This window comes from Dermacentor albipictus, chromosome 5 (assembly GCF_038994185.2).
Source record: "Dermacentor albipictus isolate Rhodes 1998 colony chromosome 5, USDA_Dalb.pri_finalv2, whole genome shotgun sequence".
Taxonomy (NCBI): domain Eukaryota; kingdom Metazoa; phylum Arthropoda; class Arachnida; order Ixodida; family Ixodidae; genus Dermacentor; species Dermacentor albipictus.
In genome coordinates, this window is record NC_091825.1 from 15,339,573 (window position 1) to 15,366,035 (window position 26,463).

Sequence of the window (26,463 nt, forward strand, 5' to 3'; positions counted from 1 at the left end):
TTTCTACCTACCCGCAGTTAATCAGCTGCACAGGCCCGAGGTGCAGCTGGCCCAGAGCACTCTTTGCGACATAATGTTTGCATGGGACATGAAGCAAGTTGTGCTTGAAAACACACGTGACAATCCTGATACTGGTTGAATTTTGGGTCTTGTATTTTGTTAGCAAAACTATGACAGAGCTCCAGGTCCGAGCGGAGGAGGACATATATGACCACATGCTTGTGCTGGTCAGTTGTAGGTTTGATAGTTGTGAAAGGCAGCACATTAAAACATGCAAAACCGTTACAGACTTTATTACTGCCAATGATCAATCTATCCTTGATAAACTTTAGAAGCTGGTCGACAGCTTACCAAATACTGATGTTACTTCACTGTGGCATACGTTTGTGACTTGCGTTAACTACTGTATTAGTGCATTCGTGAGGACTAAGCGTATTAAACCACAACGAAGAAACCTATGGATTGACAGAAAAATTATACATATGAAACGCAGGTTAACCTGCGCCAAGAAGCGCTGGAACAAAAAACCCTGAAATTGTTCGCCAGCTGCAAGTCCAGCTTTCAGACGCATTGTCTGTTGCCCGACAAAAATATTTTTCTACTATTTTTTCTAGTATATAAATATTGAAGTTCAGTGTTTGACGGAAGCCCGTCTGGTCGGGATGAAACATGGTTAAAAGGGTAAACAAAAACCCGGGGCACTTCACCGACCAAATAAAGATTTAAAAGAAAAGAAGACGTTTCGGTTCCCACACGGGAGCCTTGTTCACAGGTAAAATAAAAAAACAATCATTTTCAAAAAAAAAATTATTTTACCTGTGAACAAGGCTCCCGTGTGGGAGCCGAAACGTCTTCTTTTCTTTTGAATCTTTATTTGGTCGGCGAAGTGCCCCGGGTTTTTGTTTACCCTTTTAACCAGTATATAAATATTGGTGATATCTTGGCAGTGGAAACACATATTTGCAAGAAATAAGGCAACGCGACATTGTGATCACCGATCCTCAGGAAATATCTAACATAATGAATGACTATTTCCATTCTGTGTTCACCCGCGCTGATAGAGTCACGGTGGCTTCATCTTCTCCATGCCAAGTGTCAGACTTTATATCTTTTCAAGGAGTGCTTTCCTTATTGCTCAATGTTAAAGAAAAATCTTCTGGGGGACCGGATGGCATACCAAATTATATTCTTCGCCGTTACGTCGAGTCTGTTGCACATATCTTAACAGCTATCTTTTGTTTATCTATGAGCACACCAACTTTACCTGACGACCGTCGTGTGGCTCGTGTCATTGCAGTCCCCAAGAAAAGTGATCGCCTGAGCATTGAAAACTGTCGTCCCATTTCGTTGACATCCACGTGCTCTAAAACACTAGAACACATCATCTCTCCTTAAATAAATAATTTGCTTGAAAGTAACAGCTTGCTCTCTCCCTTTCATCATGGCTTTCAAAAGAAACTGTTGAGATGTACTCGTGACGCCTGCGGCAGAAAGAATGTTCCATGTCAGCCGTCAAGGTCTACGAGTGGCAGCGCTGACTAACACTCCCAGGGTTCTACTAGGAAACACAAATACCCAAGACAGTGGACGAGGAAACGGCGCCACGGTAGCTCAATTGGTAGAGCATCGGACGTGAAATGCGAAGGTTGTGGGATCGTTCCCCACCTGCGGCAAGTTGTTTTTTCATCGACTTTCATTTCCAATAATTTATCGTTTCTTTATTTCATTTATTAAGCACAAGTAATTTCCCGTATATTGTCCTTGGTTTCAGTTTGTTCGCTTCTTATGATATGACTAATAAAAACCGGGCCCCTCGGTTAACCCCTTTTCTTCTCGTTTGTCAACATGTACGCAACTCTTCACAACTGTTCACGAAATCGGTCTAACGCTCCATTCTTCCGGACAATTTGATCTTATCTTCCTTGATTTCAGTAAAGCGTTCGATCGCGTCCCTCATGGTAAACTTCTTGGAGAACTTACTAAGCTCGGCCTTCCTACATTTATCATAAATTAGATAAGAGCCTACCTTTCAAACCGTGGTCAGTTCGTAGACGTTAACACTTTCGTGACCGCACCTATTCCCGTCGACAGTATGTTCTCGGTGGTACAAGTTCGAATTTTGGTGCCTCTCCGAGCGCTTAGGACAGCTAGCGCCATCGAACAGGTTAAAGAGAGACCATTTTATCAGGTTCAGATTTGTGTTTCTCTTTTCCGCCATGTAGGGATTTTTAAAGCGCCTGCATGGTCGGGGTGACGAGCGCTCGTTGTTTTCGAGATGGCATTTACGTCGTGCGCATCCGCTTCATAGAAACGGTGAGTTTTGACGGATTCCGACGCATCTGGGCTCGAATTTGTGGATGATAACAGCACCACAAACTCGGAAGACGACTTCGATTCGTCGGACTTCAGTACGGACGACGACAGTGCAGCAAACTGCCGTGGAACATCGACAGGTATCCGCCGGTGAGTTTTGCTTTCTTCTCGGACCATGTTATCGCATCGTAAGGATTTCCGCCGTGTTCTAAGGGTTACAGTTCCTATCTGCAGGGTGTCAATGTCATTCAGACAGGACCATTTGCCGGCGGCCACGCAGAGAGTGGAGTTTTGTATATGAAGACCGCCGGGAGTGGACCTTGGAATCGCGCTCCGGAGTGCTGCGCGGCGGTTCGTAAGAGCCGTCAATTCCTTGTTGTTTTTCGCCGCCGAAATTATCAGGGCTATATGCAACAACACAAATAAGTATGCGTGGATGCATATTTTCGAGAAGCCCACGTACAGCGAGAGATAGATCGCGGAAGGAAGTCACTCAAGAGGAAATGCTCAAGTTCACCGGACTTCTCGTATACATGGGAATCGTGCAAGTCCCATGCTTGCATTGTTATTGGAGCACATGCAGATTATTCTCCGGGCTTCTTCTGCCTACAGTGATGCCAAGGAAATGGTTCAAGGCGTTGCTTGCCTTCCTGAGGGTGTCTGATCCAGGGAAGACGACCGTCGCATCCCATGGCAAGCTTCACCGCATATCCTCTCTGCTTCAGCACATCAACGATTCTTCCACGTTATTTTTTCAACCGCGTCGGAACGTCTCCGTCGGGGAGAAAACTGTGAAATCAAAAGGTCGGTCTGAATTCGCCAGTGCATGAGGGATAAAGTGTTACAAATTATGGGTTTTGGCAGATTCAGAAACGGGGTACACTGTTCAGTTCAGCGTCTACACGGGAAAGCGCGAAGAGCCTAGCGTGCAAGGTTTGGCATTCGATGTTGTGACGCGGCTGTGCAAAAATTATCTTGATCAGGGTTGCATCATTTCTTTGGCCAATTCTACACTTCCACATCTTTGTTTGTTCATTTACTGGAGCGCAAGACACTTCCATGTGGGATAATGTGGAAAGATCGGCGTGGCTTTCTAAGTGAACTCAAAGGCACACAGTGGGAAAAGAAGGCGAAAAGCGAAAAGAGAAGGCAGAGTTCGATGGCTGCGGGAGCAGGATGTTTGTACTTGCAGTGGAAAGACAGGCGGGTTGTGAATATGTCTACCGCGCAGACAGCGAATAAACTCGTCCTTACAAAGCGAAGAAAGAAAGTTGGGAATATGAGGACAGAAGTGTCCGTGAAGAAGCCGGTGCTGATCAAGAAATGCAATGTGGGCATGCTTGGAGGGGATAAATCTGACCAGCTCAGCGGATCCTACAACATTCTTAAGAAGTCCGTGCGTTGGTGGAAGACACTGTTTTTCCACTGTATCGATATAGCTGTAGTAAATAGCTTTATGATGTTTGACGAGCATCATCAGCAGCATCCAGAAGTCCCAGAATTATCGCGAAGTTTGCACTTCAACCAGTTTGTCTTCAGGTTAGAACTAATCGACCAGCTGCTGGGATATGATGAGCCACATTTGCGGACCCCCCAGTTGCGCCTGTTGTTCCCTCTCGGAGCGCACCTTAGGTTCAACAGCATCAAATACAAAAAATGGAAAGAAATAGAAAGTGTAAACTGTGCTATGAAGAAAGAAAAGTTGCGCAGAAAACAAATCTGCGAAACGTGCAGCTAACCTCTGTTTTACTTCATCGAGAAACTGCTTCGCACGGTGGCACGATAGACGACACTAGGTCTAATGTTTTCTTGTGTACCTGAAGAACTTTTGTAGATACAGAGCTAATATTTGCAGGCTGATTTTATATGGCCCTTTTGTTGAAAATGTATATTTCGATTTTGTAAAATATTTTTTTGTGGAAAGCAGCATTGATGTTTTTATCGATCTTCCTCTTTTTTGTTGCAATTTTTTCGTTTTGCTTAATTTTTTCGTACTATTATTAATAAAAATGTTGTTTGAAATTAATACCGTTGGAAAGATAATTTCTTCTTCTACAATTTCATATAATACACTTCAACATGAATTATTTCCTGTGGCAGGAAAAAAATAATTACCAGACTACCCTAAAACTACCGATTTTCCCGCAGTCACGAAAGTGTGAAGGGCCATGCTTCTACTGCATTACCAGTTCCGTTCGGAGTACCTCAAGAAAACGTACTCGGCCCGATACTTTTCTTAACCTATGTTAATGATATAACTAGCACCATTCATCCACACGTTAACATCAGACTGTTCGCAGATGGTTGCCTTGTCTTCAAAGAGATTACTTGCCGTGATGATCAAGTTTAGTTAGGCACTAGCTTAGCCATACTTAATGAATGGTGCACCACCTGGTCTATGGCCCTAAATACTGACAAAATTGTCTTACTTCGTGTCACGAACAAAAAGCAGCCTATTACATCTACATATTGCATCAATAGTACACAAATAAAGGAAGTCACCGAATATAAATACCTAGGCATAACGATTACAAACCCTCTATCATGGTCGAAACACATTGCGAACTTTTGTGCATCCGCCTCTCCAAAGCTTGGCTTTCTGCGTCATAAACTGAAAACAGCACCTTCAAATTTAAAGCTTCTAGCATACAGCAATTCTATATCGTCTAAACTACAATACGCCTCAATAGTATGGGACCCCTATTACATAAAGGATAAGCATGAGCTTGAAATGGTTCAGAGGCGAGCAGTACGGTTCATTCTCAACAAGTTTAGGTCCACTGATTCGCCGTCACAACTAATGACCGAAAACCATATCCCTACTTTAGAAGCATGAAGAACTGTGGCACGACTAAAATTTCTTTTCACGATGTACAAGTCACTTGAATTTAATGGACGAACATACATTCAACCTTACCTGTCACGTTCACAACTTGCTCCGCTTCCGTGCACACACTAACCTGTTTCAAAATTCATTCTTTCCTCGAACTGTTGTTCAGTGGAATGATCTACCCTCAGAAATTTTCTCTGCTGATAATTTTGAGCAGGCACTACTCATATATCTCGCACACTAATAAGCAATGTTGTTTTTATGCGAAGCATATTACGAGAGCTCAACCCAGCTCCTCAGGTGCGGCGGTGTCGCCTTCAATGACCTTTGACCCCATGCCATACCACGTGACACCGTGACGTCACGACAGAGGAGAAACGGGGCTCCAACTCGCGCTGTCGCTCGCGGCGTCGCTCAACTCTCGCAAGATGGGCTGGGTGGGAATCGAACCAGGGTCTCCGGAGTGTGAGACGGAGACGCTACCACTGAGCCACGAGTACGATGCTTCAAAGCGGTACAAAAGCGCCTCTAGTGAATGCGGTGTTGCCTTAGAAACGAGCTGTTTCTAAGGTTCAGGCGTGCGTCGCTTGCTCAGGCGCACATTTCGTTGCCGCGCCGAACGCTGCGTTGCTCGACGCTCACCGCGTCCAATGCGGGGCGCGTAGTCGCTGGCGGGTCGATGGGAACGCTGTCGCGTTCCACTCTTGAAGGCAAAGCAGAGTAACGCATGAGTTGTTTCTTCGTCTAGCCGAACCAAATATAGCCAAGCAACTGCAGTTCACCAGGCTAAACAGTGGTTCAACAACTAAAATGAAGGCAAGTATGCTTCGCATCCTGGGCTTAACTTTAGCTAAGCCACAGCCATTTTTTCCATCTTTTATTTATGTTATCTTTACTATCCCCTATGCAAGTGCATTTTGTTCTGGTGTGAAGGTCAAAAGAAACCAAAGCTTGTTATTTTGATATGGTATTGACTACCCCAGTGCATTTTTCTGATGGTGTGAATATCGTCCTTTACAGTACAAAAAGGCCAACTTGTTTTTTTTTTTTTACTCTCTTCCTTTTTCTGTTCCATATGTCTAGCACAACAGCACATATTATTATTGTCTTCAAATAGTGTTTGCAGAAATACGCCCACCTGCTTGGTCGGTATATTTAAATTGAAATTGAAATTGATTTTATTCATGATAGATTACAGGTTATAAAAAAATAATATACAGAAGGAGGTCCTATAGTCAAAGACTGTATCGGGACCTCCTTTTATTTATAAACAGGCGTTTTCTAAAGCAACGAATAGAACTACATTAAATCATATATAAGCAAACATGGAAGAAAGTAAGTACTGGAGAATGCAAAACAAGATTAGGAGTTAGAATAAATCTAACGAAGGAAATTATACACTTGCAAAGAGCAAGTGCAGCAGAACTAAATGAACTAAACGAAGTTAACAGTAACGGACAAAACATTTTACACAAACATACAATACATGTCCATACATATAGACTGCAGTATCTACAAATAAATAAATTCAACGTAGAATGCAAACAGACTGACATGGTTACTCACTAGTTAGAAATATTTTCGCATATGGTTACGAGTGCAGGGACAATTATTTTAGTCGCAACGGTGGGCTCAAGAGCACCAAGTGGACTTGTTGCTGTTGGCTTTCAACACGGCCACAAGTCGTCTTTTTTTTTCGCATAGGCACAAAAATACTTTTTTGGTATAACGCATGTTATAAATGATAAACTGTCTTCCCAAACGGTGATTACTCGACCAAAAAGGAAACACACGATAATGTATATATACCTCATGCCTATAACGCAATATGGACGGAGTGCTAATACTCATGTACTCCGTCGTATGAATGATGTATGCCTCATGTATTTGACTAACTTTTCGTGAACGCTACTCAACAATAGACCACATTCACACTTTCAATGAGGTGATAGAAAAATTGGCGGAATATAACTAATCCTTATTATATTGTTACGATATCATCGAGCGACGCTCAAGAAACGAGCCGCTGCGATAACGACGATGAAGTTGGTCGGTGCGCTTAGCGCGAGCTAGTGTCGGCCTGGCTGCCTGGCTCCAGTGTAAATAGCCTGTAAATAGCCTCTTCTGTCTGTGTCTTTCCACACGCAACATTCTGGTGGAGGTCAGCGATCCCCGTCCTCATCACGGAACTCAGAAGTGGGCGGCACACCGAGCTTGTCACCATGCATCTCGGTGACGCGCCCACCTCTGCAACGGTTACGGCTTGTCCCACTGCTCCAATGTCACGGTCGCCCCACATCGCGACTCAGGTGTGTTCTCTGCCCTGGAGGGCCAGGATGTTGACGACTGGATCAAACTCTATGAACACGCCAGGGCTAATAACAGGTGGGACCCAACGATTATGCTCGCCAATGTCATCTTTTATCTCGGCGGCACCCCACGCGTGTTGCACCAAACGCATGACGACGAGATAACCAATTGGGACAATTTCAAAGAGGAGCTACGGGAATTGTTCGGCGACCCCATTGGGCTCAAGGCTGCCGCGAGAAAGGCTCTTGCGTCTCGTGTTCAGTCATCTACAGAGCCATACGTTTCCTACACCCTGGACTTCTTGGCTCTATGCCGCAAAGCGGACGATGCTATGTCCGAAGCCGATAGAGTGTCACATAGTCTAAAAAGCATCGCTATACGGCGCCTTCAATTTGCTTGTTTTCGGCAACGTCTCGACTATCGACGCCATCATCAAAGAATGTCGTCGCCTTGAACAAGCTAAGAGCCGCCGCATCACACACCACATCACGCGGCTACCCAACACTGCTGCTACGTCGACATGTGAGGGTCGACCACGTCAGACCACCACCTGTGACGAAGTCACCCGTATTGTTCGCCGCGAACTCGAGGCCACCTGTTCGCCAGCTTTCTCCACGACGCCTCCCAATCTCCCAGCAACCACCATTGCGATGATCCAGGCCGTCGTCCGACAGAAATTTGAGAACATGGGTCTGAACTCCATGTGTTCCACGTCTCAACCCAGCGTACCCCAGTTCTCTAGCGGCCGTCCTCGTCATCGGCAGTCCTTTTCCGCCACATCTCGCCGCAACCCATCCAACTGGCGTACCCCTGATGACCGGCCGATCTGCTTCCACTGCTGTCGCATCGGTCACGTCGCTCGTCACTGACGCAACCGATGGCCACCACCTCCTCGGACATACACCGCCGCTTATTCCCGCACCTTTGTACCTTTCGTACCCTATACCACCCGCCATGAATGCAATGCCGCTGATGCTCCTGCTCCGAACCTTCGGTGCAGCCGCTCGCTCTCATCTCGACGCCATCAGTCTCGTTCACCCCAACGCCGTCGCTTCTCTTCGCCACCTATCGCCTCCCGGATCCAGCCGGAAAACTAGGCACTGCAGCTTCTGGAGGTGAAGCAGCGTTGCCGACCCTGCCCTCAAATCCTCTGCTCACGTTACCCATGAACCGAAACCTTTTTGACGTTGACACTGACGGCTATCCTGTCACGGCATTCATCGATACAGGAGCACATCTTTCAATTATGGGTGCTGCCTTCCGATGAAGACTAAACAAGCTCCTCACCCCAGCGTCGGCACATGTCGTCCGCGTTGCGGATGGCGGTACTGTGCTGATCATCGGCATGTGTACGGCACTCTTCAGCATCGCCGGCCGTCACACTCCTGTCCTCCTCACCGTGATTGCTCATTGACCCCACGACCTCATTCTCAGCCTCGATTTTCTCTCCGCACATTCTGCTCTTATTGACTGCTCTTCCAGTACCCTTCGCCTTGAGTTGCCGACGCTCGCAGAACCTTCTGACACACCCCACTGCCGCTTACGTTCCACCGGCTTTCTTCGCCTGCAGCCAAACTCAATAGCCTACACATAACTGTTGTCTTTCCCACCAGTTCCTGATGGCGAGTACCTCGTCACTCCTCTGCCCGTCATTCGAATAAGGTATGACGTTACAGTGCCTCACAGCATACTCAATATTACTGGGAACCGCACTCGCATGCCTGTCTGTAACTTTGGATTGACAAAGCAAATTCTACCGAAAGGGATTTGCCTTGCCACCGTTGATTGTCTCGGCGACCAATACGTGGCAGCGTTATCGACCGATGGTTCTCGCGAGCTTAGCAGGGCCCTTGCGCCAGCCTCGGGTGCCGATCCCAATATAACGAAAATGGTTGCGACGGACCTATCCTCGGCGCAGGCTGAAGAGCTTTGTTAGGTATTATTGTCCTACCGAGATATGTTCGACATCGACGATCGCCCTTTAGGCCAGACGCTCGCGGTCAAGCATCGGCTCCTTACTGGCGATGCTACGCCTACTTACCGACGACCGTATCGAATTTCTTCGTCGGAACGCCGAGTAATTCAAAACGAAGTCAACAAAATGCTCAATAAAAACATCATTGAGCCTTCTTCGAGTCCCTGGGCGTCACCTGTGGTGTTCGTTAAGAAGGGCGGCGCATGGCGCTTCTGTGTAGACTGCCGTCATCTGAACAGCATTACTAAGAAGGACGTCTACCCACCCCCACATATAGACGACGCCCTTCATTGCCTGCACCGTTCCAGCTATTTCTCGTCTATTGATCTTCGTTCGGGATACTACCAGAGTGCTGTTGACAATATGGACAGAGAAAAAGCCGCGTTCATCACACCTGATGGCCTATACCAATTTAAAGTAATGCCATTTGGATTATGCGACGCCCTTGCCACCTTCTAGCGTATGATGGACTCCTTGCCCCAAGGTTTGAAATGGTCCACATGCCTCTGCTACCTCGTAGACGTCATCGTCTTCTCGCCAACCTTCCACACTCACCTTGAACGTCTCAAACCTATAGTTCATGTATTTCGAAAGGCGAAGCTGCAACTTAACTCGTCCAAATGTCGTTTTGGCCACCGGCAAATTACTCTTCTGGGCCATCTCGTTGACGCTTCCGGAGTAGAGCCTGATCCCGACAAAACTCGCGCTGTCAGAGAGTTTCCGGTTCCGAAGACAGCCGCAGACGTTCGAAGTTTTGTAAGGCTATGCTCATACTTTCTTCGTTTTGTTCCAGATTTTGCGACAATTGCTAGACCCCTAACTAATCTTTTGAAGAAAGGCGTAAAATTTTCGTGGGGCACTGAAGAGGCCGCCGCCTTCTCTCATCTCGTCACTCTTCTAACCTCACCACCCATTCTCGCCCACTTCGACCCTGATGCCCCTACAGACTTGCATACAGATGCCAGCGGTCATGGAGTAGGTGCCGTCTTACCCCAACGTCAGCGTGCCCAGGATCGCGTTATTGCTTATGCGAGCCGCCTCCTAGCATCATCGGAGCGCAACTATTCCATTACAGAACGAAAATACCTTGCTGTTGTCTGGGTGGTTGCGAAGTTCCATCCTTACCTTTACGGTCGCCCTTTTTCCGTAGTCACTGACCATCAAGCTCTCTGCTGGCTCTTCGCTAAAAGATCCTACAGGCCGGCTTGGTCAATGGGCTTTGAGGCTACAAGAATTTTAATATTCCGTGGTGTACAAGTCTGGCCGCCTGCACCAAGACGCTGACAGCTTGTCGCGTTACCCTGTTGACGACTCTGACTCCTCTAATATTGCCAGGTGTTCTTGCGTATTCTCTGTATCCCAGCTGCTTCATTTCGCCGACGAGCAATGCCGTGACGCCTACATCAGAGCACTCATCGACCGTTTTGAACACTCTCCGGCCGATGCTCCTCTACGCCTCTTCGTCCTCCGCGACGGTATTCTGTACCGTCGTAACCTTCATCCGGACGGCTCTGAGTTCCTACTAGTAATACCTAAACACCTCCACTCCACCGTTATAGAAGAGCTCCACGACGCACCAATGGCAGGACATCTAGGCGTATCTCGAACCTATGACGGTGTACGTCACCGCTTTTTCTTGCCGGGTCTTGCCCGTTCCGTACGACGTTACGTCGCCGCTTGTAAAGTTTGCCAACGACGCAAGCCTTCCCAGCTTCCCGCTCGTTACCTGCAGCCGCTCGACATCCCTGCCAAGCCCTTTCATCGTGTCGGCTTAGACCTTCTGGGCCCATTTCCGCAATCTACATCAGAGAACAAGTGGGTTGCAGTCGCGGTTGGACTACGCACCCGCTACGCCGTAACCCGTGCTCTTCCAACCAGTTGCGCAATTGATGTTGCGGACTTTCTCCTACATGATATTTTGATGCATGGTGCTCCGCGTCAATTGCTAACAGACCGTGGCCGTACGTTTTTGGCCAAAGTCATCGACGACATCGTGCGTGCCTGCTCAATACGGCGTAAATTTACCACCTCCTACCATCCCCGAACGAACTGCCTCACTGAGCGCTTGAACCGCACCCTTACAGACATGCTATCCAAATATGTTTTCGACGACCACCGTGACTGGGACCTGGCTCTACCTTACATCACCTTTGCGTACAACTCTTCCCGTCTCGACACTGCTGGCTTTTCTCCTTTTTACCTCTTGTATGGCCGCGAACCAATGCTACCACTGGACGCTGTGCTTCCGTCCACCACAGCATCAAGTAGCGATTATGCCCGTTCGGCAATAGCCCATGCTGACCACGCTCGCCAACTTGCGCGCGCTCGTCTACAATTGTCTCAAAACAAGCAGAAGCAACGCTACGACCTTCGTCACCGTGATGTCCATTTTGTGCCCGGCAGCCTCGTGTTGCTTTGGTCACGTTCACTTAAAGTTGGCCTATGTGAAAAACTCCTTTCTTGTTACACAGGTCGATATCGCGTGCTCCGCAAAGTGACCGATGTCACCTATGAAATCGTTCTACCCACGCCCACTACGTCCTCCGCTGTGACAACCAGTGACATTGTCCACGTCGCCCGATTCAAGCCCTACGACTCTCCACGCGCCTTGGATATGAATGAATGAATGAATGTTTATTTGATCTTGAATACACTTTCAAGAAAGGTGCAGGGGCAAAAGGCGCACAGCGCCTGACAGGGGCCCCTGTACCCCCAATATAAGTTTTTATTATACATTATTTAGTGGTAATTCATTGGGATTTAACAGCACCGTGACGATGCTTTTGCCACGGGGGGGGGGGGAGGGGGGTTAGTATTACGATACCATCGACGATCCTCAAGAAACGAGCCGCTGCGATAACGACGATGAAGTTTGTTGGTGCGCTTGACGCGAGCGAGTATCGGCCTGGCTATCTGGCTCCAGTGTAAATAGCCTGTAAATGGCCTCTTCTGTCTGTGTCTTTCCACACGCAACAATATATAGTGTTCATTGATTCGGCCACGGCAGCCGCATTTCGATGAGGGCGAAATGCGAAAGCACCCGTGTACTTAAATTTAGGTGCACGTTAAAGCACCACAGGCGGTCCAAATTTCCGAAGTCCCCCACTACGGCGTGCCTCATAATCTGAAAGTGGTTTTGGCACGTAAAACCCCATAGAAAACTTTCATTGATTACGAGAAAGCGTTTGATCCAGTAGAAACCTCAGCCGTCATGCAGGCATTACGGAATCACGGTGTAGACGAGCCGTATGTAAATATGCCGAAAGATATCTATAGTGGTTCCACAGCCACCGTAGTCCTCCATAAAGAAAGCAACAAAATCCCAATAAATAAGGCGTCAGGCAGGGAGATACGATCTTTCCAATGCTATTCACAGCGTGTTTACAGGAGGTATTCAGAGACCTGGATTGGGAAGAGTTCGGGATAAGAGTTAATGGAGAATACCTTAGTAGCTTGAGATTCGCTGATATTGCCTTGCTTAGTATAAACTCAGGAGACCACAATTGCAAGGCATGCTCACTGACCTGGAAAGGCAAAGCAGAAGGGTAGGTCTAAAAATTAATCTGCAGAAAACTAAAGTAATGTTTAACAATCTCGGAAGAGAACAGCAGTTTACGATAGGTAGTGAAGTGGTAAGAGAATACATCTACTTAGGGCAGGTAGTGACCGCGGATCCGGATCATGAGACTGAAGTATTCAGAAGAATAAGAATGGGCTGGGGTGTGCTTCGCAGGCATTCTCAGATCATGAGCAGCAGGTTGCCAGTATCCCTCAAGAGAAAAGTGTATAACTGCTGTGTCTTACCAGTACTCACCTACGGGGCAGAACCTTGGAGGCTTACGAAAAGGGCTCTACTTAAATTGAGGATGACCCAACGAGCTATAGAAAGAAGAATTATGGGTGTAACGTTAACGGATAAGAAGAGAGCTGATTTGGTGAGGAAACAAACACGAGTTAATGATATCTTTGTTGAAATCAAGAAAAAGAAATGGGCATAGGCAGGACATGTAGTGAGGAGGGAAGATAACCGATGGTCATTAAGAGTTACGGACTGGATCCGAACTGCTGCTGTATAGACCAGTCAGAAAGGGCGCCCACCTAAATGCTACACCCCCCTGGAAAAGCAAAAGATCCAATTAACGGCATCAAATGGCCTACCCATCCCGATAGTAGAGAAAATCCGGGTACTAGGAATGATGATAGAGCATAAGGGTGGCAATGGCGAAGCACTTCGCAAGATAACGGCAAAGGCCACCAGCACGATGCAGCTCATTCGACGCATCACCAACAAACACGCGGGCATGCGCGAAGGCAGCGTCATCCAAGCCTTCGTCATTTCCCAGATAAGGTACACGGCAGCGTTTCACAAATGGACGGTTGCGGAAAAAAAACAAGCTCAACGCGCTCATACGCACGGCGTACAAATGTACGTTGGGACTTGCGCCTGGAGTCAGCACCACCAAGCTCTTAGAACTGGGCCTACACAATACGCTCGAAGAACTCGTGGAGGCGCAACAAGTGTCCCAACTTGAACGCCTATCCAAGACCCGCCCGGGCAGACACGTGCTTGAAAATCTCGGCATCACATACCACTCGCAACATAGCGTCAAAGTAGACATTCCAAGGCCCATACGCGAGCAACTATACGTACCCCCATTGCCTCACAACATGCACCCCCAACACCACACGGGGAGGCGTAAAGCCAGGGCACAACAAATGAACAAAAGTTACTCTAACGACAAGGATGCGGTCTTCACCGACGCAGCCCGCTATCGAGACAGGAAGAGTTTCGTGGCAGCAGTTACTAGCCACCGAGCCGAGCCACCTCACGAGCGTCACCGTGAACACGGCACATGCCGAAGCGGCAGAGGAAGCGGCCATAGCACTGGCCCTCACACAAACCAAAGCTACATACGTGATCTGTGACTCGCAAACAGCAATTCGCAATTTTGTAAATGGGCGCATCTCGCAAGAGGCGTATCAGATACTCCAGCGACATCCCATACACCAGGGAGAGGCCGACGTTGATAACCGAAGGCATTTGCTGTGGATCCCGGCACACACTGGAATGAGCACCCCCAACGAAGCGGCTCACGGCGTTGCTCGAGGCCTGACTCACCGAGCAGCATCGGAGGAAGAGCCCCCGCGGGGTACTGCAAACGTCTGGGCATGGGAGGATCGTATGACCACTTTTCACGACATCACGGCACACTACCAATTACAAAGACGCATATACCCATCCCCTCACGCTATGTTAGACAGGACGCAAGCAGTACACTTCAGACAATTACAAACAGACTCTTACAGAAACCCCAGACTCATGCACGCCATGTATCCAGACATGTACACTACAAACAGATGCACATCGTGTGGCGAGGTTGCCACACTAAATCACATGCTATGGGAGTGTCGGGACCTAACAAACAAGTCGGGCAGTGCCGACCCCTCCGTCTCTTCCACCGCCAGCCTCCAGTCACGCTGGATGACCGCACTGCTCAGCTCTGACCTGACAGCACAACTCTGAGCCGTCCAGCGAGCCGAGGAAGCCGCTTCGAGACAAGGTCTCGGAACCGCGTCCGCGGCGGGTGCCCAGACCCACTAAAAGACGCCGGACTCAAATCTTGCTGATTTGAAATTAAAGTTTACGCTCTCTCTGGATGCCAAGAGAAGGGAAGCGTGACAGAGGGCGGCAGAAGGTTAGGTGGGCGGATGAGATTTCAAGTTTGCAGGGACAACATGGCCACAATTAGCACATGACCGGGGTAGTTGGAGAAGTATGGGAGAGGCATGTGCCCTGCAGTGGGCGTAGCCAGGCTGATTATTATTATTATTATTATTATTATTATTATTATTATTATTATTATTATTATTATTATTATTATTATTATTGTTGTTGTTGTTGTTGTTGTTGTTGTTGTTGCCTTTCTAAGGTATTGTGCTACTTAGTAGTAGAATCATCCAGGCTACCAAATGTGGTTTTGCTTATGTTGTTTTCATGAAGGTCCCACATTTCCTTGCCCATTTTACATACAGCAGACCTGTTTGCGAAACATTACTTAGCCGAAGCATACACATGCTATCTACTGCAACAGGTATATTACCATCAGTGCATGCTATGACACCAACGATTGTAAGTAGAGTAATTGGGTAGACACTTGTGTTACTAAACGGCAACCGTGCAAACACGGAGAAGGAGGAACAAAAGAGACAGCGCAAGCCCTTGTTCTCGGCTGGTACATCTATAGATTTATTTTGCATAGGTTCTTGGGCATCGCTAAAGAGAATGCCGGAAAGCAGTAATGACGCAAAATTTTGAAGTCAATATAATTTCTGAGATTGATTTCTGTGGACACACACACACCATCTACAAAGAATCAACAGCGAATGCAGCTTAAAGCACATTTAAAATCAGTCTTAAAATACATGCACACAGAAAACCGCAAGACGCAACACCTCACGACATTGACATCAACAAAGTGAGTTCGTAAACATCCCAGGGCATAACAACAGTGCTACGTCACGGGTTTGTGTTGGCCACTATGCTTCTTGTACAAGCTCTTGCTTGTCCCAAGACCAAGGCCTTCGTTGTTGCACTCCCTCTCATCCTCACTTATTAGTCGTAATTGTGTCGGTACAACAGTTTTGTCATGCCCACTGAGGCTTTCTGCACTATCTACTTTGGCTTTGCTGCACTGACCTCGGACAAAATGCGACAACTGAAGCACAATGCCAGGTGCATATTTGGACTGATCCCTATAAGCAAAGCTCTAAATACTTAACTGTCGCACGCTCAAGCAAACGAAGTTTTGTGCCGTAATAACTGGGTTCTTGGTTACTTATCGTAACAGAAAAGATCTGAAATTTTGTGTCAGTGTTCTTTTAAAATTTGCTTTCTTTACAATTTGTTTTACACTGTCATTAATGACGTACAGACGAAATTACAACTGTGCATTGAAGTACTGTTGTTCCTTACTTATAGCGTAGCTACTCTTTCTTACAAGCATAGTTCACGAAAGTCAAGCGTATAGAAAGCTTGAGAGGCTTGTCGGCGGGGACTATTTCGTGATGTACGGCGACCCTGCGTATCCATTCAGGCCTCTTCTAATGAAGCCTTACGGCGGTGCCTTCTCCACAGCTCCCAGCAGGTATTCAGTTATGTAATGAGCCAGCTGCGACAGGCCGTCGAACGGGGATTTGGTAAAACTGTTTCCCAGTTTGCCTTCCTTGATTGCAAGAAGAACCAGAAACTTCTCAAACAGGATTTTCATATATGTACAAGGCAGGGACAATCCTTACTAACTGCCACACTTGCATGTACGGCAGCCAAGTTTCATACTATTTTATTTTGAACCCTCCTGACCTTGTTTCATACCCAAGACTGCCTGCATGAATGGTGAGCCCTGCCTAGTTTCTCCTAGCATGATTTCATATAAAATTACCGTATTTATTCGAACACATGTCAGCGTTTTTTTTAATTTTTTCTTAATGTTACGCAAAATGAGCTACCAACGTTTATTACCGACCAAAAATGGATCTATATTCATGAACAAAAGCAATGGTACCGAGCTAATGGATTCCATTCTCCCTGCATGCTGTAAAGTTGGTCTGGAGATTATGCAGACTTGCTTTACTGGCAGTTCTGACGATTATTCAATTTCTGGAGTGAACTAGCGAGATTCAGTAGCCGAGCTTACAGTACCTAAAAAAAGCAAATTTTGATATTAATAATCAGGAACTGTGTACATATGTTGACGCATACGTCATTGATTTTGATAGAGAGAATGACGAAGAAAAGTGGGTTCTATTTCGGAATAAAGCCGCGCAGCTTATCCCTGCAAACGTCCGCTAAGACGCATTCGGTGCGATAAAGCGTCACCTTGATTTAACAAAGAGCTAAAGCGTCTTTCCAATAAGAAGAAAGCGTTTGTTCCGTTCATCAAAGTTACGAACAAGAAATCACTGGAAAGCACATCACAACGTTGAAGCGGAGTACCGCGCCGCACTTTGTCAGGCCAAAGATTATTACTCTAAAACCACTCTCCCAGCACTCCCATTAGATAATTCTAAAGCATTTTGGAGAAGCGTAAATGAGACTGAAACCAGTATTATTTCTCTTAACAATTCTGAAAATTCAGCTATACCACCCGAACAATGCACCTCGGTGTTTAACAATGTTTTTTCGGACACTTTTTCTTCATGTTGAGTTGATTGTGTTAAATATATTGCTACACGCATGTGATATTTGTTTGTTTGAACGAGGCACGTGGGCGCCATCACTGTAGAAAAGGGGAGGAAGAACGAACTGGGCTCGCGCTGTGCACCTAACCGGTCAGCGCTGCAACCCCTGTTGTAAATATAACCTGTAAATAGTTTCTCGTCTTACTGACTCGTCCTTCGCGTAACATTGTAGTGCAGACTGCCTCTTTCACTACCCAGTCGAAGAGGTGACCTCTACGTCTGATACTGACACCGACGCCTGTGTTATCTCTGTTTTTCCACTGCTCCATGTCGCCGACGAGCAGCGCCGTCACCCATCCTTGCGTATCAACATTGACCGCCTGAAATCGTCACTCGCCGACAGTTCCCTTCCCTTATCCCCACTTAAAGATGGCGTACTCTACCGCCACAACGTTCACCACGATGGCCCTGCATTACACCTTGTAATCCCTAAACAACTTCGCTCGGCTGTTCTTCACAAACTTCACGATTTCCCCACTGCCGGTCACCTGGGTTTGTCACGTACCTACGGCCGGATTCGCCGACGCTTCTTTTGACCAGGGCTTGCTCGCTCCGTTCGAAGGTACGCAGCTGCGTGTGAGAAATGCCAGCGATGCAATACACCATCGACGCTCCCTGATGGCTACCTTCAACCACTCGACATTTCCGCGGAACCATTCTTTGGGGTTGGTTTGGACTTACTTCGCCCGTTTCCTCTTTCTACTTCTGGGAACAGGTGGATCGCTGTGGCCACGGATTACGTCACGCGCTATGCCAGCGCTTCCTACAAGCTGCGCGACAGTTGTCGCTGATTTTCTTCAACGCAACGTGTTTTCATTACATGTAGCTCCGCGACTACTTCTCACAGACCATGGCTGGACATTCCTATCAAAAGTTATCCCAGACATCCTGCAGTCCTGTACCACCAGGCCCAAGCTATCCACGTCATACCATCCGCAAACAAACGGCCTCATGGAGCATCTGTATCGCACTCTCACAGACATGCTCGCGAAATATGTCTCTTCAAACCACACTGACTGGGACCTTGCTCTACCGTTTGTCACATTTGTCGCCGGTTAATAAATTCCCCACTTTTCATTTTGTTCGGCGGAGAACCAGCACTGCCCCTGGACACAACCCTCCCTGTTCACGCGGTACCCTCCCAGTGATGACATTAAGACGCTCCGGGACGTCGCTTGTGCCGCCGGGGGATTATGCTACACGCGTGTGATGTTTGACTGTTTGAACGAGGCACGTGGGCGCCATCACTCGAGAAAAGAGGAGGAAGAATGAACTGGGCTCGCACTGTGAATCTAACCGGTCAGCTGTGCAGCCGCAGTTGTAAATATAACCTGTAAATAGTTGCTCGTCTCACTGACTCGTCCTTCGCGTAACAATATGTCACCTCATCATTATCTTTTGATGTCCCCTATCATGTTCGAGCATTCTAGAATAGTACACTTAATGGACTTGCTAAAGCTTTCTTCGGCTTGTGTAACTGATAGTATCAACCCTAAATTTCTAAAGGCGACTGAACATTACTCATCTTTGTTTTTGCCTCAACTATTGCAGAAGTCGCTTGATCATGGTATCCTTCGTTTTTATTGGAAGATAGGGAAGGTGGTTCCTTTTCATAAATCAGGCAAACAAACATACTCCCTTAAATTATTGACCCATTTCGCTAGCAACCATCCCTTGCAAACTGATGAAGCACGTATTGTACAGTCATATTATTAATATTACTTTCAATACTGCCAGTCTCTTTATCGAGAACATAGCAGGTGGGCATATTGTTACAATGTAAGCGTTGATACAGCATTTTTTCATAGGACATGTGTATACAAGGTACAATCAACTAAATACGCTACATGTAGCTACGAAGTACAGTCTGGAAAACTCCAGGTGCAGAAAGAAAGACATGGTTTTATGCATTTAATTAGTGAAGTCAACTCTAGCGATAAAAAATGTGATAAGTAGAATAAATTGTGATACAATACAACCTCATAAAGAATAAATGCAGCACAACTACTTACAACCTAACAGTGTATAACTTAATACAATCTAACATAACATTACATAAGAGATAGAGCTAAACAATGTAAAAACAAATTTGCATAAGACTAAATTGTTCTAGCAGATATTCCTCGCTTTTTTCTATCATGCTACTAAATATTGAAGGCCATTCTATATCAGCTTTACCTATTACTTTTGAACTTTAACTTTGGGGAACCAAATTCCTTTTTTTTTTGCGTCATCGCAACACGGGTTCAGGCGTTCGTTTTCTTGTGAAACAATTACTTCTTTTCACTCACCGCTTGCACTCTATACTAGACAATAGTTCCAGAATCGATTGCGCCTTTCTAGACTTCTCGGAGGCTTTTGACAACGTTACTCATGTGCTGCTTATGCAAAAATTTTCTTCTCTAAATCTTGAGCATAATGTACTTAGCTGGCCTAATAGTTCCTAATCAATCACCGACAATATGTTTCTGTCAATGGTCATGCTTTACCTTTAATTAACGTAGCATCAGGAGTTCTGCGGGGCTCTATTTTAGGTCTATTACATTCTCTAATATACATTAACGACTTGCCCGGTTGTGTGCCATCTTTAGTTCACCTATACGCCGATGATGGTGCACCGTATCATGAGATTCGTAATGGAAAGGCCCACTAAATTCTACAGACTGATCTAAATAACATCGCCGCTTAGTGTAAAAAGTAGCTCATGGAACTAAACCCCAAGAAATGCAGGCTGAGGACTGTTACAAGGCGCGGCGTATGTGTGCCTTCATATATGCTTAACCACTTCCAGCTAGAACAATTTTCATCCCACCGTTATTTAGGTGAAACTATATCATCTGACTTATACTGGAAATTTCACGTCGACTCCATATTCAATTACGCAAATCGTATGTTAGGATACTTGCGGTGAAACTTCAGCAACTACCCTTCATCAATGAAGCTACTATTCTATAAAACACTAGTTCGATCTAAGCTAGAATACGCTGCTACTATTGCGGACCCATACAATGCTACTATTGTTAATTCGCTTGAAATGGTTCGGAATAATTCCACTCGTTTCATTCACTCAAACTACGATCGTACTTCTAGCATACCTTTAATGAAAAGCAACCTGTGTCTGCCATCTTTATTACTGCGCGAAAAGGCTTTTCACTTATGCCTATTTCCTAAAGTGTTTCGTCATCATATCCTTAGCAGTGAACTAATTCTAGCACCTACTTATCTATCATCTCGAGTGCATCACCGTCATAAAGTAAGTGGCACTTTTTGTCAGACAAACAGGTTTTTATACTTATTTATTCCACATACAACGAAAGACTGGAACCACCTTCCTTGTGATACGTGTTAATCGAAGACAGCGAACTTTTCCACCGAACCTTGTTCTCTTTTTTTTCAACTATGACCATGCGCATGGCAACATGCGCTGTAATTGCGCAAGCGCTGTCGCGCCGTATTTTCCGCAATGTCATATTTATTCTCGCACAGAAGCTGCAAAACTACTTACCTCCACAGCCTCAGCAGTCACCGTAATGCCACTGTGTTGGCCTCGCATAGTCCATGCTACCCGACCACTGCGCATGACTTGGCGGGGCTCCGAGTGACCGAGCGTAACAAGAGGTAGTTTCTTTTTTCCTATAACCGAGCACGTGAGGTCCTTCGAATGATCCGCTCAAATAAAGTTGCGCCGGCTGCCGCTGTCAAGAAGAATACGCACGAGACTCCTTTGTGCCGAGCACTCAATTCGTACGCATCCGGTCTGAAGCAGGACCGAACCGTCGCCGCTCAGAGTGCTTGGAACAGATGTCACCGGAGACGAACTGGTGCCATGCGATGCAAGGCACGGTGCAGCTTGATCCACTGTCGTCACAGTTGTCGTGGTCGATACAGCTGGCTTAAATAACTTGCAGAAGATGGCCAAATGGCGACGATGGCACTTTGTGCACACGATCCGGCACAACCATCGGTAAATACGTTCCATGTGATTGCGGCTGCCGCAGCAGTAGTAACATCGAGCGCTGCGCAACCGAGACCTTTATTTCATACGCAGAGAGTCCGACGTTGCATTCCGTGACCGTATGATGACAGCAGTTGCATAAGGGACATGCTTGTCCCTCCTAGTGGCCCCGCCCTGCTCACTCTTTACGGCAATACATTGCTGTATCAAACCATGTCAGCATTGGAAAAAAAACCAGGTACCAGGTTCACTAACCAGGTATCTTTAGTCCCTCGACATCGCAAGTGAGTCATTCATTCAAGTGGGTTTAGACCTTTCTGGTCCTTTCCCCCGGGTTCAGGTCCGGCAACAGGCGGATTGTTGTGGCTACTGATTACAAACACACTACGCCGTTACTTGAGCACTTCAGAGCAGCTCTGCAACTGACGTAATTCCCTCCTCCGCGCCATCATTTTAGTGCACGGTTTTTCACGACCCGTGGTCGCACCTTCTTCTCCGAAGTGATTGCCAACAACTTGTATTCTTCCTCTACCAAGCACAAGCTTGAAAGAGCCAGAATTGGTAGAGCAAGAACCTCCTACCATGCTCAGAATGCATACTCATGTCGTGTTGATGCTTTGTAGGGTTCGCTTTTGTCTTGGTGTCTCAGTATATATATATATGTTTGTTTCTCAAAATAAAAATCAGTCGGAAGTCAGCGCTTGTCTTCGTCGTCCTTCAGTATCGGAATCAGTTTTATTCAAGACAAAAAATTGGAATAATTACATGATAAGTATATACAGAAGGAGGTCCCGAAGTTAAAAACTTAATGGGACCTCCTGTGCATGACGACTAGAATTATTAAAACAACAATGGCAACATGTGAAATTTCCGATAATAAAGGTTTTAGGAGACAAGGCATAAATTAACAGAAAAGCAGCAGATGAATGTATTAAGGGATAACGAGGCTTTGGATTAGACAACAAAAGGAAAAACTACAAAAGATTGCTTAAGAAGAAAAAAAAAGAAGTAGAAATACGCGAGAGACATATAAAGAAACAAAGTGAAAGTTAAAAATACAACGCATAGTACACTCAAATTGGAAAGTCGGAGGAAGCTAAAAGAAAATACTTAAGTTCTATATGAAACCTGTCAGCTTTGAAAAATTTTAAAGGGAAGGGTAATGTGTTCCACAGAGATAAAGCTGAAAACTGTAATGACTGCTTACCATAGTTGGCGCGGACCATGGGTAAAATGAAGTTCATATTTCCTAAAAATCTAGTATTTAAATTAGTAAGGGATGTCTTTGGTATGATGGTTATTGAAATATCATTGTTTAATGCCCTAAAAATAAATAGGGCCAGGTTACATTTAACAAGATCAGTCACATTCAAAATATTGACACGTGTATTTATATTTATCGGGTGACCAGGTTTCACCGCCTAACAAATCTTATCGCACAGCGCGGGACGCGCTTGCATGTATCCGAAGTTTCTGGAAAGTTATCGATGCTTCTATCCGCAGTCTGTTGTTGCCGAACCTTGTGTTATCTGATTTATTCGCCTGACGCTAATGATGTAGAACTTTATGGAAGGCACGCGGGTCCCAACGATTAGTCTGGAACATTCGACGATTGTGTATAAAAGCCGACGCGCTTGAACCGCTGATCAGATTTTCGACGATCACCGACCGTGTTCGCCGCTATCGTTGTGCTATAAGTGTAGCCTGTTTTGTGGGCACAGGTTCGCCCAATAAAAGTTCGTTTTGTCTATCACAGTATTGCTACTGTGTTCTTAACGTCACCACCACGTGACATCTGGTGGAGGTGCTTTTGGTCCATGTACCGGACGCCCCCGACAAGCCGTGATCCAAGCCCGGAACGCAAAGACAACACCAACGCAGTCCCGGACCATCGAGCAAGCCGCCGTCTTCAACAACTGCCCCCGGAGCACGGACTTTTGCCTGAGACGACCAGAAAGATTGCCACCAAGTCCACCCCAATGGCAGCCCCGGCATCGCCCATCGTGCTACAGCAGCCCAGGGAGCCTCCGACGTTCCGTGGTTCAACTATCGAGGACCCGGAAGGCTGGCTTGAGACGTACGAGAGAGTCGCTACGTTTAACAACTGGAACAGCGACGACAAACTGCGATATGTCTTCTTCGCATTGGAAGGCGCGGCCAGGACGTGGTTCGAGAACCGAGAAGCCACCCTAACGACCTGGGAACTTTTCCGAAGCGGCTTCCTGCAGACATTCGCAAGCGTCGTACGCCGAGAACGAGCCCAAGCGCTATTGGAAACCCGGGTGCAGCTACCTAATGAGACGACCGCGATCTACATGGAAGAAATGAGCCGTCTCTTCCGCCACGCCGACCCTGAAATGCCCGAGGAGAAGAAAGTCCGCCTGCTGATGCGTGGTGTGAAGGAGGAACTTTTTGCCGGAATGGTACGAAGCCCACCGAAGACCGTCGACGAGTTTCTTCACGAGGCCACCAGCATCGAGAAGACACTCGAGATGCGAAACCGGCAATTCGACCGCCGCACGACCTCGACAAACTACGCCGGAGTTCAGTCACTGGCCACCGACGACCTACGTGAGACTATACGAGCTGTCGTGCGGGAGGAGCTACAAAAGCTGTTCCCACAATCACAGCCTCAAGTGGCTTCGATTGCTGACGCCGTGCGTGAGGAACTCCAACAACAACTTGGAGTAGCCCCTGAATCGCCGCAGCGTGAGCCGCAAGCGATGACCTACGCCGCCGTCGCACGCCGTCAAGGACCCCCTCCGCGACCGCGCCAGGGCCCTGTCACGCCACAGTTTCGTCGTCCGCCGCCGCCGCCGCCAGCACGACCACCCGTCGCCCAGCGCACCTACGTGAGGAAGACGGACATCTGGCGTGCTCCTGACCACCGCCCGCTCTGCTACCACTGCGGAGAAGCGGGTCACGTCTACCGACGATGTCCGTACCGAGAGATGGGACTGCGAGGTTTCGCCGTCAACGCGCCGCGTCCACAGCTTGGCGAGCGCCCACGTGACATCGCCGATTACCTCGCCGCTACTCAGTGGAGCCCTCGACGGCCGTCCCGCTCGCCATCACCAGGCCGCTACCTGTCACCGCAGCGCCGACCATACACTGGCCCAGCCCGGGGCCGGTCAGCGAGCCCATATCCGGAAAACTAAAAGCAGCAACCGACGGAGGTGCGGTTGCTGTACGTCGAACTGACGAAGATCCTCCGCCGCCGACGAAGACGACGACGAAACGATCTCGACGACATAACAACGACACGCCGCCGTCCCGACGAAGTAAGGAAGGCAAGACTACACCGACGAACGACGACTTGACGACGCGACGTTCCAACTTCAGTTCAACACGACGCAGCGGTGATCCGACGCCACGACCTAACTGCAACGCCAGACAAAGAACCACCGACCTCGACGTGCTTCTTGACGCCCACGCAGTCACTGCCTTAGTCGACACAGGGGCTGACTACTCCGTCCTGAGTGGACACATCGCCGCCCAGTTGAAGAAAGTTAAGACTACGTGGGAAGGCCCTCAAATTCGAACCGCTGGATGACACCTCATCACGCCGTCTGGAGTCTGCACGGCAAGAATTACCGTTCATGACCGGACTTACCCTGCCACCTTCGTTATCCTCCAACAGGGTTCACGAGACGTCATTCTCGGCATGGACTTCCTGAACCAACACGGCGCAATCATCGACCTGAAGTCGAAGTCAATAACGCTGTCGGAAGATCAAGCGATACCGCCGGAGAGCCCTCGTAGTCACCACGCCTTGAGGGTGCTCGAAGATCAAGTGAGCATCCCGCCTCGCTCCAGCATTGTCATTTCGGTCGGCCCCGAAACACCCGTTGACGTAGAAGGCGTCATCGAAGGCGACCAACGTCTACTGCTTGACCGTGAAATTTGCGTCGCAAGAGGGATCGCTCGACTGCACGGAGGAAACACGAAGGTGTTGCTGACAAACTTCAGTCAGGAGTTCAAGCACATCAACAAGGGCACGACGATCGCACATATCGAGGAATTTCAGGAAACCAGCGATGCGTTTGTCCTCTCGGATTCTGTAGCATCTACCCCGACGACCGTAGTTCCTGAGCCGGACTTCGACATAAATCCAAGTCACCCCGTGATTAAGAAGCAACAGCTCAGAAGTCTGCTTCGACGATACAAAGACTGCTTTTCGACGTCATCGAGGATTCGACAAACCCCAGTCGCAAAGCATCGCATAATAACCGAAGAGTGCGCTCGACCACTCCGCCAGAGCCCTTACCGAGTTTCGACGCGAGAACGCGAAGCTATAAGACACCAAGTCGACGAAATGCTGCGCGACGACATCATCCAGCCGTCGAAAAGCCCGTGGGCGTCTCCAGTTGTTTTAGTGAAGAAAAAGGACGGAACCCTACGTTTCTGCGTCGATTATCGTCGATTGAACAAAATCACGAAGAAAGACGTATACCCCCTCTCACGGATAGACGACGCATTAGATCGGCTCTGCAATGCTAAATACTTCTCATCGATGGACCTCAAGTCTGGCTACTGGCAAATAGAGGTCGACGAAAGGGATCGCGAAAAGACCGCCTTCATCACGCCAGACGGCCTCTACGAGTTCAAGGTTATGCCATTCGGACTGTGTTCGGCGCCTGCAACGTTCCAGCGCGTCATGGACACAGTATTAGCAGGACTGAAGTGGCAGACCTGTCTCGTTTACTTGGATGACGTCGTCGTCTTCGCCGGGAATTTCGACGATCACCTCAAGCGGCTTGCGACAGTACTAGAAGCCATCAAGTCGTCAGGGCTTACTCTGAAGCCGGAAAAATGCCGCTTCGCTTACGATGAGCTTCTGTT

General features: G+C 47.5%; 1 non-coding gene across 1 annotated transcript; it reads left to right on the top strand.

The window, feature by feature from the left end:
• Positions 1-1,600: 1,600 nt before the first annotated feature.
• TRNAS-UGA (transfer RNA serine (anticodon UGA)) lies at positions 1,601-1,673 on the top strand. Its single transcript has one exon. It is a non-coding gene; the product is annotated as a tRNA-Ser (tRNA).
• Positions 1,674-26,463: the final 24,790 nt, after the last annotated feature.